An 18160-nucleotide genomic window follows, 5' to 3' on the forward strand; every position below is an offset into this window, starting at 1 on the left:
ATTGCCCCTCACTGGTGATGTAATTGCAGAGCAGCCACAAAGCCATACTGCTTACAGCACATTACTAATATGCTTGCCAGTCCCTCACAATGCAACCTCATTCTCATATCCTGGTCACTGCTTAATCTCCACAGCACACAGTTACCAGATGTTAGCTAGATTCTGTCTAAACACCCTTTTTCTTGGTCACTGTCCCCCAGTACCCACTGTATGCCCTCATCTTGTCATTGTCCAGTCGGGGACCATCATATAAAGATAAGCAATAACCTTATATTTACAGCTAGCAAAAGGAAACACAAATAAAATGCATAAAGGCTGCAGTTCATCCACAAAATGCAGATCAAATACTGACATGAAGATCACTGACTATTTTACATTCCATGGTGGCCTGCTCTTATCTGCTGGAACCAAGTATGAGTTAGATCCTGTGTGGCTCGTGGTGCCTGTCACAGCTGAGCTCTGTAATGGACAAGGAGAACTTCCTCCTCTGCAGTGTCCTCTTCCTCAGAAGAAGAAAATTCCTATTCTTCCAGTTTCTCAGCATCCATCATGTCGCATGTTGCCTCTTCAATTGTACATAGCACAGAATGCCAGGATGATGCAGCACTAGAGGACAGCCCAGACCGGTCCAAGCAACTGATCCAAATCTTCAGCGGCTCTATTGTCTGCTCCACCATGGCACTGGCCAAAGTATGGGCAATATTGTATCTGTGTTCCATCTTTAAACCTTGAGTTTCTCCCCATCTTTTCTTATTGACCCCACCTCAACACATGACTCTTCTTCCCCATTCCCTTGACTGCCTGATACCCTTTCAGCAATGAGACCATCTTTGTTCCATTTTCAACAATCAACATGCAGACCCTAGGATTGTATTTACCATAGACTTCTGACTGGCGTTGACAAGCAGACCTAGACAAGATGCATCAAACTCTGGACCACTGTCTTTGCAATTCTCCAACTGACAATATGAGGTTCCTCAGGCTGTTAGCCTGGATTGTGGTTAGACATATCCCTTCACCATGACCAGTCTGAGCAAACTACAGACCATGGTCATGGACTCTGGGTGGACTATATTCATGATTGATACAATCATGATTGATACTACAACCCCAACTGGCAACTGCTCTGCCCCCCTATCCTACCTTCCTTTACTCTGACATGGCCATTAGAAGAAATTTGGAATCTGTTTACTGTGCTGACAGCTGGTACATGCTGTAGGTCTTAGACTGTCTTAGATTAGATTACTTACAGTGTGGAAACAGGCCCTTCGGGCCAACAAGTCCACAACGACCAGCCAAAGCACAACCCACCCAGACCCATTCCCCTATATTTATCCCTTCACCTAACACTACGGGCAATTTACCATGGCCAGTTCACCTAACCTGCACATTTTTGGACTATGGGAGGAAATTGGAGCACCCAGAGGAAACCCACACAGACACGGGGAGAATGTGCAAACTCCACATATTCAGTCGCCTGAGGTGGGAATTGAACCCGGGTCTCTGGCGCTGTGAGGCAGCAGTGCTAACCACTGTGCCACCGTGCCACCCACAGTCTTGGGTACATGTTCTTGTGCATGAAGTCTCCTTGCACCAACCTTTCTGTGCCAGCTGTGTGTGCACCCTGCAATGTGGATCTGTGCTTCTTAAGAGTTTTGCAAGTAGACTGGAGAGCTGCCATGAGGATAGTGAAGAGTTGACAAGTATCTTATGACAATGTCCTAGTTTGAGGGTTGCATGCAGCTAGTACCCCTCATTTGTGCCCTAAGATGTTGTCCTGTGCTAAACAAAATGGAGGACCTTCACAGCCAGGGGTGATCTGAAGTCTCACTCTTTGACTTCCATGTTGAGATTTCTCAGTGTCTAATTTGCTCTCGGTGGGTAGTAGGATAGGAAGCTGCATGTTAATGATGTGAGATCTGCAGGCAATAAGTTGTTAACAAGCGATAATCCTTTTAATAGTCAACTTACTGCCCATTAGCAAGGATCTTACACCGATGCCCAGAACTTGCTTAAATGATGCAGTGAATTACTCCCAATATCGACACAGGCCATGCTGGATGTTTTGCACAGTTCTGCCTCAATTTTCGCCATAGGCCATATTGTACAGGCTTCTCTAAGCTTCTGCTCAATTTGTTATGAAATGAAACAAAGAACAGTGGTTGGAAATCTGAAACAAAAAAGGCTGCCAGACTATTTCTTTTATTCATTAATGAGAAGAGGGCATTGCTAGCTTGGCCAGCATTCATTGCCCATCCCTAATTGACCAAAGGACAGTTAAGCGTCCTTTGGGTCTGGAGACCATGTAAGGATGGCAGTTTCCTTCCTTAAAGCACATGGGTTTTTATGATTGTCGAAAATGAATTCATAGTCCCCATTCGATTCATCATTCCAGATTTTCTTTTATTGAATTCAAATTTTCCCATCTGCCATGGTGGGATTCAAACCCAGGTCTCCAAAATATTACCTGGGTTTCTGGATTAATAGTCGAGCATAATATCAGTAGGCCATTGCCTCCCCGATTCAAGATCCTTACTCAAAACATTAGCTCTGCTTACTCCCCACAGATGTTGCCAGATCTGCTGAGTTTTATCAAAAGTTTCTTTTTATGTTATAAAATGACTTAAGTGATGTTACAATAGAACTTTGCTAATCCTTTGATTTATTTTTCTCTAGATAAGTGTATAGATTGCAGACCAACACAAGAGGAGGGAGTGGTAGAAGTGAAATTTATGTTGTTCAAACAGCAGCATCAATGCCAGAGAAAATTCTAGTTCCATATAATGTCACAGTAGTATCCATCTTCATTGTTCACAGCCTGGACTCCACCTGTATATCGGCGTTTAGAGATATGGTGTTTTTCTTCAGGAGCATTTCCAAAAGCAGATATTAGAGAGACATTGTTGGATTAAGTTTTAATTAAATAAAACAAAAATAGAAATCCATTTCACAGCAATGCATAATCCTTGTTCAGTGACCTCAGCCCAGAAGCTGTAAGATTATACTTAGTATGTGTTTCAGTGTAGTATACATAAGTATTATGATTATCTTCCAGGAAGGACTGCCTTGTTCAAGAAAGAGATATGGTTACAGGTTAAATAAACCATTGGATAACTGTAATTTAAAACGCATAGCTGAATAAATTGCTCCTATATTTTGGGTAGAAAAGGTGGGCAAAAACCACCAATTCCGTGTACAAAGGATACCTGATGCAACAGCCATAATGTTGGTTTCAACAATAATCAGATGCCTTCAACAGATATTAGGCTCTTGAATCTGTAAATAATTCCTGAAGTTGCAGATTGTTGATAGAAGCAGTGTAGTTTTGCAGCTATTTGTCCTGGCCTAGCCAATAGCCACCCACAAAGTTTATGTTCCTGGTCAAGATGCCTTTTCATTATAATGCAAATTCTGATGATCAGTTATGAATTTCAATTTGAAATGTTAATTCTGTTTCTCCCGCTGATGCTGCATCTCCTGCTATTTCCAGTTTGTTTTGAATTTATTTTAGATTTCCAGGATCTGAAATATTTTGCATTAATGGTTGCCATTTCTTTCTGATGTTACATTCACATTGGCCAGAGTTTGCACAATCTTCCTTCACTTTCTCCTGCCCGAACCTCCTCACCCCTTTATGACTTGTCTGAAGTCCAAATTGGTGATCTGCCTCAGGAGGCAAAATTGCCATTTCACAGTAATCTGAAATATGTGGGCTTCAGTTCAAATTACCTTCAAATAGGAACGGGTTTATACAAATTTATCATAATAAGCTATTTAAGAGTTAACATGTTTAAAAATGTTGAAAGTGTCTATGAATATTAACCCATCTATTACCAAATATTAATTTAGAATATTTGTCTCTACAAAGGTTAAATTTTACCACCTTTAGACCACAAAGAATGAAGTCTAAAACCATGTATCGTTGTAAGTGATACATGTGCAGTGACATTTTTTTTTAATCAAGGAAGTTTAATAATTTAACTTTTTCCATTTGTAAAGATAAAGTAATAATCAACTTGCTCTCTGCATACATTTCAGCTTCATAAATCTTGAATTAACTATCCATGCTTCATTGTTCTGAATAATGAAAAAGGTCATTACACAGAATGCTAACAAACTAAAGTGTGATGTCTTGGCTAGAGCCAGAATGGATTAAGGCAAATGCTAAATTTGAAAGATTTGTGTTCCTAAATTCCAAAAAATAAGTGGTGGAAGTTACAAATTTGTCAAACCTTATAACTTATGTCTCTCAACTTAAATAATTCAGGTACAATTTGGGAAAGAGATGGGGACAGAGGATGATGGGCATTTGAGGAATTGTTGGGTTACCCTCCAAGTAACGCCTGTGACCTGCTGCCTGTCAAGACGGTGGAAATGGAAACAATCTATTGTTTCAACAGGAAATTAGTTAGGTGCTTACAGGGTCATAGGCTGAGACTTAAGGAATAAAAGTGACTGAATTGCTTCATTGAGAGCCAGCAAAGACTTAATAGGTCAACTGACCTCCTACAATTCTGTAAATGAATGTATAGTCAGAATTTGGTGGAGCCTGCCAGCACAATAATGGGTGCTCTGATGAAGGTAAGTTGGGCAAGAATAGCTAAAGTACCCACATTTGATTCTCCGATGGGAAAACTAATGGAGCAGGAGGTTGGAAGGGCCTAACACGGAAATACTAGCCACTGGTGAGAGGATGTCAATTAGGTTCATCAATGAGCCCCTTAAAGCAAATTTGCTCTGAGCCCACTAGGATTTAGTAATAACTCAGGGATTAACAGGAGACAGACAAGAGTCGCATGACTCCATAAGGCCACCAAGTAGGAGCAAATTACTGGATATAGGTTTGCTCACTGAGCTGGAAGGTTCATGTTCAGATGTTTCATCACCATATTAAGTAACATCTTCAGTGAGCCTCCAGACAAAGCATTGCTGATGATTCCTGCTTTCTATTTATATGTTTTGGCTTCTTTGAATCAGTGATGTCATTTCCTGTGGCAATGTCATTTCCTATGGTGATGTCATTACCCGTTCTTTTTCTCAGGGGGTTGTAAATCGGGTCCAACTCAATACAAATTACTGCAAATGCTGGAGTCTGTGCTGAAAGCAAAAAAAATTGCTGGAAATCACAGTGGGTCAGGTAGATCAGTGGAGAGAGAGCAAACTTACATTTCAAGTCTAGATGATTCTTCATCAGAGCTGGCATGATCAAGTCAAGGCAGTGGAGTACTGGGGGCTTGGTATTTTACAACCTTCTGGACGTAATATTGAGTTCAATACCTTCAGATTGTGAACTCATTTCTTCCCTTTTAGCTTTACTTGCATTCTCTGTCACCATATCCTCTCTTCCCTCCCCCACCCACCCTAAACCCTGGTGGGATCATCTTTTCTTTCAAATCTAGTGGTTAGACACACTATTGTTCTGCCATTCTCATATTCCAATAATTTAATCTGCACTTTGCATCCCCCCCCACCCCCCAGCATTCCATCCCTCCCACAACTGCATAAATTCTGTCGCCTCCACACTGCACGTCAACTCTGATGAGGAGTCCTCTCGACTCAATGTTAGCTTGCTCTCGCTCCACGGGTGCTGCCTGACTTGCTGTGAGTTCCAGCATTTTTTTCGTTGTCATCAAGCAAACTATGTCAGATTAAGTCTAAAGATCACACAACACCAGGTTATAGTCCAACAGGTTTAGTTGGAATCACTAGTTTTCGAAGGATGAAGAAGCAGCACTTAGAAAGCTAGTGCTTCCAAATAAACCTGTTAGACTATAACCTGGTGTTGTGTGATTTTTAACTTTGTCCATCCCAGTCCAACACCGGCTCCTCCAAATTACATCAATTTAGTATGTGGCCTCATTAAGAGGGGAGCTCCCACATTAACAGGCAATAAGTGCGCAATTGAGAGATGATGCATGAAGAAAGGTGATCACTGAAAGCCAATCACACTGCCTTTTGGTTTCTTGTGGCACAGCAGTAGTATCCTGACCTTTGAACCAGGTTACTCAGGTTCAAATCCCACCTGTTCCTACAAGTATGTCTTAACATTTCTGAGCAGGTTAATTAGAAAATATCCCACAGTGTTTGTAACCAACCCCAACACTCCCCGTTTGCTGACCCTTGTCCCCCAGGGGCTGTGTGGTGCTAACAACAATGAACAAGTGACAATCTCTCGCTGACATCTTTCAGGGTGAACTTTCCACTCCATGACAGCCTTGTTCATCTGAGAGGCAAGTTAAGTGCCTAGTTACACCTAAACAGTGATATGATCCCAACTAATAGTACTTCTGGGTATATCTGAATCCAAAGTAAAACCTGGCCTGATAGAACCATATTTATTTATTTTAGTTAATGCGGTGGTCATTTATTGAAACATAGTCACACAAGGCTGCAAAGTTCCTTTAACCATAGAACAGAAGTTATTACAAAACAGATGAAAACAAAAATAAGTTATATTAACATAGAACACAATTAGTAAAAAAAAAACATTTTAACACACTCTAACACAATCTATTTCCCAAAACAATTGCCTTACAGCAATTAAAATTCAGTGAGATTACCATTCTATATCAAATCTTGATGTAGTTGATTCTTTCCAATTCTGTCCTGTAAATTGCAAAGTCATCTTTCATTTATAATCACAAAATTAAGATATCAGACTTTCTCAACTTGTTGTAACTTGCAGATTTCTGCCCAAACACTCCTCATCTGAAAGTTATACATCAGAGGGTTGTACAGCACAGAAACAGACCTTTTGGTCCAACTCATTCATGTTAACCAGATATCCTAAATTAATCTAGTCCCATTTGACAGCATTTTGACCCATATCTCTCTAAACCCATCTTATTCATATACTCATCCAGATGACGTTTAAATGTTGTAACTGTACCAGCCTCCACCACTTCCTCTATCAGTTCATTCCATACATGCAGCACTACACTCTGTGTTAAAAAGTTGGCCCTCAGGTCCCCTTTCATTTTTCCCCTCTCACTTTAATCCCATGCCCCCTAGTTTTGGACTCCCCTATCCTTGAAAAAATAATTTAGTTATTTGCTCTATCTATGCCCCTCAAGATTTTACAAATCTCTATAAGGTCACCTCTCAACCTCCAATGCTCCAGGGAAAATAGACCCAGCCTATTGCTCAACCTCAACAACAGCCTTGTAAATCTTTTCTGCACCTTTCAAGGTTAACAACATATTTTCTAAAGCAGAAGGACCAAAATTGAACACAGTATTCCAAAAGTGGCCTAACAAATGCCCTGTACATCCGCAACGTGACATCCCAACTCCTATACTCGATGCACTGACCAAAAAAGGAAAGTGTGCCAAACCCTTCTCCATTACCCTGTGTACTCATAGCTCCACCTTCAAGGAACTATGAACCTGTGCCCCAAGGTGTCTTTGTTCAGAAACCTTCCCTGGGACCTTACCATTAAGTGTACCATAAGTCCTGCCGTGATTTGCCTGACCAAAATGCAACATCAGACATTTTATTCCTCACAAGTTGCACAAATTAAATGTCTTTGCCCAGGTATCTCTGCTTTCCCTGAAGATTTCTGTACTCTTTCTTTTAAGAGAGACACTATGTTTTCTTCTGATGCAAGTGTGGTCTCCTCCAAACTGCCCGAAACCTTTCAGTATCTGGATTTTCTAAGAAAATATCAATCCTTGATTATTCTGAATCAAAAGCAAGTTAATGTTTGCATCGAGGATTAGTAGTCCCTATGTTAGGTTACCATGATAATACCAATCTTCCATTAACACTCCAGGAGATCCCTGCTGTCTGATACAAGCTGGATTAAATCTCTGCTCTGAAAAAACTGCCTGACCTACTAACTTATTTTTTGAGACCCTAAGAAAAATAACCAAACCAAAATGCCACTATTCTATAATACAAACTCTTCAAAATCATGTCAGACACATTTTATCACAATAATATTAAGTCTTCCAGACAGCAGCAAGGCGTGGGTTACATTGGTTCTCCAACTAGTGGGAGGACTCTGCCATAGATACTGCGTTCTTGCCTATGACTCTAATTTACTTTGAAATAATCTATGGTAGATGCCTTTTTTTTTATCAGGAATGCATGATAGAATTGCTCATAGGAAATTAATCCTTTCACAAGCACTGTTGCACAATAAAACCACAATAAAACCAATTAAACCACAATTTAAATAAAATTGGGTAAACGTTATGTTTATCATGATAAGGAGTTACAATACTGAATAACGGAATATTCTCCCATATGTTTCATTCAATGGCAATACAGAAAAGTCCTAGAAAGCATGTGAACAAAGAGCATCCCTTAACATTAAATTCAGAACATTATCTCTATTGCACAAATGTGAACTTTTCCATTTTCTCCTTCTGCACCCTTTTGTCCTCTCTCTTGATTTGGAGATGCTGGTGTTGGACTGGGGTGTACAAAGTTAAAAATCACACAACACCAGGTTATAGTCCAACAGGTTGATTTGGAAGCACTAGCTTTCGGAGCGCTCTTCCTTCATCTACAACCACCTGATGAAGGAGCAGCGCTTTGAAAGCTAGTGCTTCCAAATCAACCTGTTGGACTATAACCTGGTGTTGTGTGATTTTTAATGTTGTCTCTCTGAATGCGATTTGATATGGCATTGACAAGTAGTGATAAGTTATAGCCTGTAGACTGATGTCATTGTTATAACTTAGAAAACTAAAGTGAAGGGGCAAAATAAAGACTGGAGGTCACTGCTAAGTTTGAAAACAAATAAGTGGGATGAAGGATAAAATACACTGTAATAGGTAATGCTCAGCTAGTACTATCCTTAGAGCTGCTAATGCAGCACCACCATCACCTTTATCAGAAGGTAGGCAGAATTCCTATATAAACAGACTATTCTCCACCCTTCTCAAGTCTGGTGACTGAATGGTAGTTGGTCTTGGGAATACTTCAGGCCCATAAAACCCTGCATAATGGAGCTGGGGAAAAAAGACTGAGAGAAAAAAAAAGCAATTTTGAGTCCGGTTTGGAGATTCAGTTTACTTTGATAACAGCACCATTGAATTTGTTTTGTACTTTTTTTTTCATCACTTTTAGTTGTTTTCAATATCAGAACACCTCACTTTTACAATGTTACTTTAAATCTTGGGACTGCCCAAGCAATTATTTATCCCACTGGTCATAATCATTCCTTATTAGTGAAGAACTGAATCTATTTACAATGAAGAGATAAGAATTCAGACATCTCAGCCAGGTAAGGAACAATTTGTTATCAGTTCCCATTGCTATCTAAGAGCTAATTTAATAACCTTGTCTCTGTGTCTTTTAAAGTAATAACGATCATAGAATCCCTACAGTGTGGAATCAGGCCATTCGGTCCATTGAATCCACACCAGCCCTCCGAAGAGCAATCTATCGAGATCCATCTCCCTCTGACACTATACTTGTAACCCTGCATTTTCCACAGCCAATCCACTTAACCTGCACATCTTTGGAATGTGGGAGAAAACTGGAATACCCAGAGGAAACCGATGGCAACACAGGGAGAACACAAATTCCACACAGACGGTTGCCTGAGGCTGGAATTGAATCCAGGCCCTGGTGCTGTGAGGAAGTAGTGCTAACCACTGAGCCACCATGCCACCCAAGAATGTTGAGAATGGGATATTGAGAAACAACCTTTCTGTTAAATCCTTACTGGTTAGATTGCAGTCAACTTAAAATAACATACATCTTCTTGAATGTGCCAATGTATTTTGCTTTAAAACATTTAACCCATCATGGATTTAAATCAGTTACCACAATCAGACTATAATAGCCATCAAATTGAAATGACAATCAAATTTTTGTAAATGTTATCCCTTGACCCTTCCAATCCAAATGCTTCTAATGGTGAAGCAGTTTCTAGTACTTGAGGAATATAAGTTGAATAGCCTTCAATCTTTGCTTTTTACTTGATGTTTCCCTCTCACAGACTAAATGACTGGACAAATTCACTTCAGAGTTGATGGGAAAATTCTTGTCCAATTATTTTGGAACAGTGAGTTAGAGCACTCTTATGCAGTGTCATTGAGCCACAATCAACTGCCTTTGTCATCACAGAAACATTCTTATTTAGAATTTGTTCTGTTGTTCCATTAACCCTATCACCTATACTTCCCTATAACAGTACGTTCATTCTACCAACTGAAGTGAATGTTTCAGTGGCACCATAACTGCTGATCACTCTCAATCTTCTAATGAACCCAGGAAATAGACATGGTTAAGAGCGATAGTCCCAGGTCCAGCATCTTTCAGCAGAGTAAGGATCCAATCGATGATCGAATCCTAACAGGGTTTAATCAAATTTGAAACATTAACTCTGATTCTCTCTCTCCGTTGATGATAATTGATCTGCTGAGTTTTTTCAGCAATTTCAGTCTTTCTTTAAGATGCATGGATCATTGATGGTCCATGGTACACATTATTTAGTTCATGAAAACTAAAAATTTGGACATTCTCATTTTGCGTAATAAAGCTAATAATTATAATGGAATCAAAGAACATAAATTTAAATACTGAATCTTGACAGTCATCTATGTATGTATGCATACAATGAAGTCTTTAGCAAGATCACAAAAAGGATCGCCTTATTAATATAGATCTGTGCTAGTCAGGTCACCATAAATAGTTCACCATTTGCAAAGAGTCACAAAATAACAGGAGTGCCTAAAGTAAGGAAAGGAAGGTAATTGATGGCTTCAAGGAATGTGAATGTGTAAGTAGTGACCAGCAATCCAGTAGCAGTTTTTAAGAAGCAACCAAGAAGGCCACTTCAAGGCTTCAATAAAAAACATTACTGTCTTCAGATCTGTTTCCCTTTAGCTAAGTGATCATAAGAACATTGGAAAGGAAAAGGCCATTCACCCTTGAGCCTGTGACCTCACTTCATATGTCTGCCTTTAGCCCAAATCCCTGGATATCTTTGCTTAACAAAAAAAAACTATTTATCTCAGATTTAAAATTAATAACTGGTCGAGCATCCACAGAGTCAAAGAGCTTCCTAACATCGCTCCTGAATTAACTGACCCTAATTCTCAGACTATGCTTCCTAGTTCTGGAATATCCGATGAGTGGAAATAATTTATCTTTACTTGCCCTGTCCTTTCCTGTTAATATCTTGAAGACTTCAATCAGATCACCCCTTAATCTTCTAAATTCTAGAGAAAACAAGCCTGATTAGTATGTTTTGTCATAATGAGACAGTATCTTTAATAGACACTGATATAGTGTGTATTATAGATAATGGTGAACTTGGAGAGAACCTGTAAAATTGCTCCAGTAACCCACACATGCCATCACTACTCCTTTGCCCAGTTGAGTATTGGGTGCTAATGGAATAGTATGTAATTATATAGTAACTGCACAGTCTTTGTTGTGTTTACTTGTGGCCAATGCAAACTCTCATTATTAATGGCTGAAGCAGATCATCCCAGTATCTAAGTGGCAACCACACAAATAGCCTTCACCCTCAATTGAAGATGGCACAGATGACAGGGGCACAAATAAAATACAATGGCTGTAACCTCAAAGCAGGCACAGAATGCATTTTCCAGAATAACTGTGCTTTCCATCTTTGACATCAGGATTTGAGGAATCACTTTGTTCAAGCTTGTAAGATTTGATAAATTCAAAATTATGTAGGACAACCACGGGAATGAAGTTCAGCCCAGTAAAAGAGAAAAAGGAAATGATACTATGCCTTTCTCATGCAAAGAGTTATCAATAAATAAAATAGACCTCTGAACATAGTAGTGAAGGTAAAAATGCTGAAATCATGTAAGCAACAATTGATTGCTGTATTGGGAAGAATTTGAGTGTCTTTTTGAATGGATGAACACAAATGGGACAAATAGCCTTAACTGTGACAGAGTGAATTGTCCTTTGGGTCATGTAGGCCATGACATTGTGTTTTCTTACTCGGATGGCCACAGGGATACTATTAGTTATTCTTGGACTTTGAGTATCTCAACAATGCAGTGACATTGGTCAGCTGCCTCATACAGTTGTTATTATTCAGCGAGAGAGAGGAGATGCCTGTAACTTGTTTGATATTCTATATAGAGGCCAAATGCTTGATATAACAGATGCCTCTGTGCTGAATAGAATCAGAAGCTTAAAAACTAAGGGAATGGGATGACCTTGATTGGCACTTGCAGTTCTACCTCTGTGGCAAAAGTTGTCTGCATTCTTTGATATGGTGTAACTCTAAAACTGTCTGAGTATTGGAATAGAGTCTGTGGAGATACTTCATCTCAGTCTAGGCAAGGTATGTATGTCAAAGCATGCACATAATACTGATATAATAATTGTGGGCACAAGAACTTTGGAATATGGCAGAAACTGATCACCTTGCTGTGCCTTATTTGCACTTTTTCACTTGCCACTTTTCAAACATTATTCCGTGAAAACAACTTATTGTAAAATTAGTGGATGCCCATAAACATTTGTGGTGAAATGAGTATCTCTCTAAAAATGGTACTTCTTTAAATCCCCGTCACAGGCTAATCCATCCTTCTATGCTATTCTTCTCATTCTATACCTGTCAGTGACTATCATCTAAATCAAATAATTTTCATCCTACTGTTTCTCTCCATGCCCTACCTTAACCCGATCCCACATTCCACAACTCTCCCCCAGGACATTTTTGTTCCTCTCCTGGCAGTTCCATGCCATATTCCCTTCCCTCCTTCCCATGTTATCTCCCTATCTCATGTTGTCCCCTTTTGTCTCTTATCCTTATGCTGTGTCCCATTCCCATAGTTGCCCTCATCTTGTGCTGTACCTACGTTTCCTTGCACCAATTATTATCATCAATAGCTCAGTAAACATACCAGGGTGTGGCAAGGGATGGAGGCAAGAATATGAGGCCAGGGAATGTGTGGACTCACTGCCAATAACTAGACTTGGGGTGTGTAGGGGTGAGGGGAGATCAATGAGGCTAGAGAGCAGCAGTTGCAGGGACCAGGGGCCTAAAAGCAAGGAACATGCATGAGATGCCAAATCAAACCATCAAGCAAACAGAAAATCTGGACAGGCAGAATCCGTGTCTTATTGCTTTACATTATCATTATCTTAAAAAGAAGCTGTGGCCTTTCAATAGATTCTGATACTGTATTACAAGCAAAATGTTTGTTCTTAATGGCCACGTTGAATGGGCAGACTTAATGCACAAGGTACTGCGACCCAAAATTTGTAAAATTGACCATTGACTGTTAATACTTCTTTTAAGTGAACTTAGTATTCATTCCAAAGCTTTTGCACATTCTGTGTGAGGCCTGTATCAACTGGCAGTCATAAAATAATAAGATGCACTTAGAAGTACATTACAATGGAACAATTTTCTGGCATCTACTGGAGATTAGTGTCAGTAGGATCATTGTAGTAGCTCAGAATTTGATCTAGACACATGATAAAAATATACAAGCATCTGAGGGTTGTTTATATTTTGGTTCTTAGATTTTAGTTGATTTAGATATGATATTTTTGTCATAAGTGGTTGTGGAGCTGGGGAACGAACATACATAAAGACGGTGGAAGTATCAAGTCAATATCAACAGCCTCCTGTCCTAACAACAGTTAGTTTAGCAGTTGTGAAAGTCAAATGGCTTCTGCCTGAAAAGCTTAATGGAATTATCACAAATTAAACTATTTACAGGTAAAAGTTTAACATGGTCATCGTTTTACTTTCATTGATATACTTTGCCCTAGAAGTTCCATTGCACTGTGTAAAATGGTTGCTTGCATGACAACCCCTGTCCACGATGCCTTCCCACAGAGGAGAGAGTGTGCAAGGTCAGCAATGCCTTTCCAATCAGTTCTGAGGAATAGGATTTATGACTATTTGGCAAAGCATAGTGTGATTAAAGACAGTCAGCATGGCTTTGTGAGGGACAAGTCATGCTTCACAAATCTTATTGAGTTCTTTGAGGAAGTGTCAAGACAGGTTGCGACGGTCGAGCAATGGATGTGGTGTATATGGACTTCAGCAAGGCATTTGATAGGGTTCCCCATGGTAGGCTCATTCATAAAGTCGGGAAGTATGGGATACAGGGAGACTGGTATCTGGATTCAGAATTGGCTGGCTGACAGAAGACAGAGAGTGGTTGTGGATGGAAAGTATTCTGCCTAGAGGTCAGTGTTGAGTGGGGTCCCACAGGGCTCTGTTCTTGGGGCTCTGCTCTTTGTAGTTTTTACAAATGACTTGGATGAGGAGGTTGAGGGGTGGGTTAGTAATTTAGCAGATGACACAAAGGTTAGAGGTGCTGTCGATATTATAGAGGGCTACTGCAGGCTGCAGCGTGACATAGATAGGATGCAGAGCTGGGCTGAGAAATGGCAGATGGAGTTCAACCTTGATAAATGTGAAATCATGCATTTTGGAAGGTTGAACTCAAAAGATGAATATAGGATTAAAGACAGGATTCATAGCAGTGTGGAAGAACAGAGTGATCTGTGTGTTCAAGTACATAGATTCCTCAAAGTTGCCACCCAAGTGGATAGGGTTATTAAGAAAGCATATGGTGTTTTGGCTTTCATTAACAGGAGGATCGAGTTTAAAAGCGTGAGGTTTTGCTGCAGCTCTACAAATCCCTGGTGAGACCACACTTGGAATATTGTGTCCAGTTCTGGTGGCCCTACTATAGGAAAGATACAGAGGCTTTGGAGAGGGTGCAAAGAAGGTTTACCAGGATGCTGCCTGGACTGGAGGGCTTGCCTTATGAAGAAAAAGCTCAGACTTTTCTCTCTGGAGTAAAGGAGGAAGAGAGGAGACCTGATTGAGATATACAAAATAATGAGAGGAATAGATAGAGTCAATAGCCATAGACTAGTCAATCCAGGGCAGGATTGACTGGTACAAGAAGTCATAGTTTGAAGATATTAGGAGGAATGTATAAAGTTGAACTTGTCTGAAGCAGTGGGTGGCAAGCACCTTCAGGAGGCCAGAGCTATCTGCCTATTGCATTGATAAAGCAGGTGGCAGCCATGTTCAGAGCTGCTGCCTTAGCTTTGCCAATTAGAGTAGGTGAATCATTGGAAAGTCAGGAGGTCACATGCAGCAGTAAGTGACCATTCATACAAGATCACCAGTGGTGTTGTTGGCAATACTTGACCTCTCAGATTTACTTGCAAAGTAACTCCAGTTGTGCTCAAGGTTCACCACAAGAAATTTGAAAATTCCAATCCTGAACATATTAGTCCCTTAACAAACCTCTTCAGGAGCTTAAGCAGTAATTGGCATTTCCCACTCCATCTGTTGCCAGCTCTTCTAAAATTCAAAACAAATGTGGAGTTGGGATCCATAGACAACTTCAATGTCTAAAGACCATCTACACAGGGTTCCAGTCTTGAGTGTCTTTGAAAATTCGCTCGATATCTTTTTTCTTCCTTACTTTCTTGTTCTCCAATAATTTCTTTGTGCTTTTCTGTTCACTTCTGTTCTTCTTGCTTTTAGAAATGAACAGAAAGCTTTTAAACACAAAACTGACCCTAAAACTTAACAGTACAGAAATGTTTATATGTGTGACAAATCCTTCTTTGCTACTATCAGCACAAACACACAATGCAAAATCATTTTCAAACGAGGTAGCACCAATATGTCACCTGAAATAATCTTCTTTACTCCTCCATCTATTAAAGGCATGTGCTAGGAAATGGAACTAACCTGCCAGCAAGTATCCCAGTTCTGTCATTATAAACATCTGTTTTGTCACTGTCATCAGCGAAAGATTTAATATTGTGGTTGTTTCAATGACTCTAAACTCCAACTAAAATCACTGGCAAGTGATTCATTGTGATATTGCCCAATATAACATTTGTATCTAGTGCCCCAGTGCAGCATTTTCATTACACTTTAAATAAAATCAGTTCTCTATCTCTGTCAATCAGCAACATTCTGCTGTACACAGAGGAATCCAACAATCTACAATTATGATTTTGATTTGATTGTGTCATTTGAACAGAAGGTTTATTACTTTCGACTCGGTTCGGCAGAATGCCTACTATCCACCCTTTTCTAACTGTGCCTCGAATAAGTAACTACATTCCAAGCAGAAATGTTCCCTATTTTTAGCAAGTGTCACATTTTAATGGGAACCAGTGTCCCACTGTGGCAAAAGATTGCTTTAGTCTCTGTCTTCCTATTAAACAGATTCTGAAGAATACATGGGGAATAAATCCTTTCCTTAGCAAATGCTCCATTTAAATTAACATCCTTATTAAAAAAGAATTAATTAAATGCCGTACTCTGCTGTATTCTCCACTGTCTTTCACCATAATAAAAGTTATTTATCCAAGTAAAATAAAGTAGGACATCTGTGCTGGTTAATGTTTATGAAGGGGTTTATAAAACAAGCCAAATCCGACAAGCAGTAAGCAATGTTAATGAAACTGCTCATCATGGCAAGTTATAGGAGGGTGTTCATAGCCTTATCTTGTAGAAGTCACTATCAATCCTATATTCATTTCTAAACTGTTTCTAACTCTTTTAAAATGATGACAGAGTTAGCTTAAAGGAGTTTCACTGTAACTACTGCTGAAACTACTGGCTACAAAGATTGAATAAAAGGAACCCAAAATAAATCAATTTGAGGGAAGTCAAGATGTTCAGAAGTCTCTGTTTCAAAAGATCACTTGCTTATTTTTTTTTTAATTGGACTTTCAATATATTTTCCAGTCTATCGAAATTGTGAGCTGTTCTTCGTAATTTTTAGACACCAACTTCCTGTCTAAATCAAGAACAAGTGGAGTCATAGAGCTGTACCGCACAGAAACAGACCATTCAGTCCAACTTGTCCATGCCAACCAGATATCCTAAATTAGTCTAGTCCCATTTGCCAGCATTTGGACATTATCTCTCTCAACCCTTCCTATTCATACAACTATCCAAATGCATTTAAATGTTGTAATTGTACCAGCCTCTGCCACTTTCACTGCAGCTCATTCCACACACAACACCACCCTCAGTGTGAAACAGTTGTCCCTTAGGTCCCTTTTAAATTTTACCCTCTCACATTAAACCTATGCCCTCTAGTTTTGGGCTCCCCTCCCTGTGAAAAAGACCTTGGCTATTCACCCTATCCATGTCCCAATGTCTATAAGGTCATCACTCCGCCTCTGAAGCTCCAGAGAAAATAGCCCCATGCTACTAAGTCTCTCCTTATAGCTCAAATCCTCTAACCTTGGCACCAGCCTTGTAAATCTTTTCTGAACCCTTTCAAGTTTAACAACATCTTTCCTATAGCAGGGAGACCAGAATTGAATGCAGTATTCCAAAACTGGCCTAACTACCGCCCTGTACAGCTGCAACATGACCTCCCAACTCCTACACAGTTGAAAAGAAAACCAGGAACAGTGGGTGAGAAATTAATTTTGCCTCATTTATGAGATAATAGCCCACAATATAGTTGTGGGTCTTTTAAGGAGATGGCTTAACTCCAATAGTATCTCCAAGAATTATTGGTTTGGCTGCAGGAGAAAGCAATAAACTAAGTGGGGCTGCCCTAGCAACAAGACAAATTTCCACTGGTGGTCCTTACAAAAAGGAATCTATTGTCTACGTTAGGGAACACCAAGGATGCTAACATATTGCCCATCCCTAAATGATATTGAGATGTCCTTAATCATGGGAGGCATAGATGAATGGGCACAATAAGTTCACCTTCTATCCCAAATGTCACAGACACCAGTTGCTAAAGACAAAAACTTTTTACAAGAATATGAGCCATGAGTACAGCCAAACTCTTTAATGTAGGAGTTATAGTGTCAGTATGTGAGTATTATTATAACCAGTAAATATGCCTTACTCATCCTGTCCTCACCAGCCATTGCTGGATGTATGGTATTGTGGGGAACCTTTAACATTGCATGATGGGAAAAAAATGACCAAACTCTCGAGTTATAGATCAGTAAGTTAAAAAGGACTGTGGAAAAAGGTCAGAGATAGTAAACATTACACAGGCTGAAAGCACACAAAATCTCTAACCTTGTAACAGCTCCTTGTATATTTTGAACTGCAGATTTTTGCCTAAACAAAATTTCCATACACAGAAACAAAGTTATGTAATGATGTGAATGATTGATGTATTGGAAAACCAATAAGGCAAAGTTTAGTGTTATGTATTATAAATATTTCATGATTATT

The 18160-nt window shown here is 39.6% G+C and overlaps 1 pseudogene; it reads left to right on the forward strand.

Moving 5' to 3' along the window:
- Positions 1–549: 549 nt before the first annotated feature.
- Positions 550–18160, forward strand: part of LOC148148956 (usherin-like) — a 75471-nt pseudogene continuing 57860 nt past the window's right edge.

Source organism: Chiloscyllium plagiosum, unplaced genomic scaffold (assembly GCF_037043375.1).
Source record: "Chiloscyllium plagiosum isolate Xiang-an unplaced genomic scaffold, Cpla_swu_hap1 HiC_scaffold_10, whole genome shotgun sequence".
Classification (NCBI taxonomy): domain Eukaryota; kingdom Metazoa; phylum Chordata; class Chondrichthyes; order Orectolobiformes; family Hemiscylliidae; genus Chiloscyllium; species Chiloscyllium plagiosum.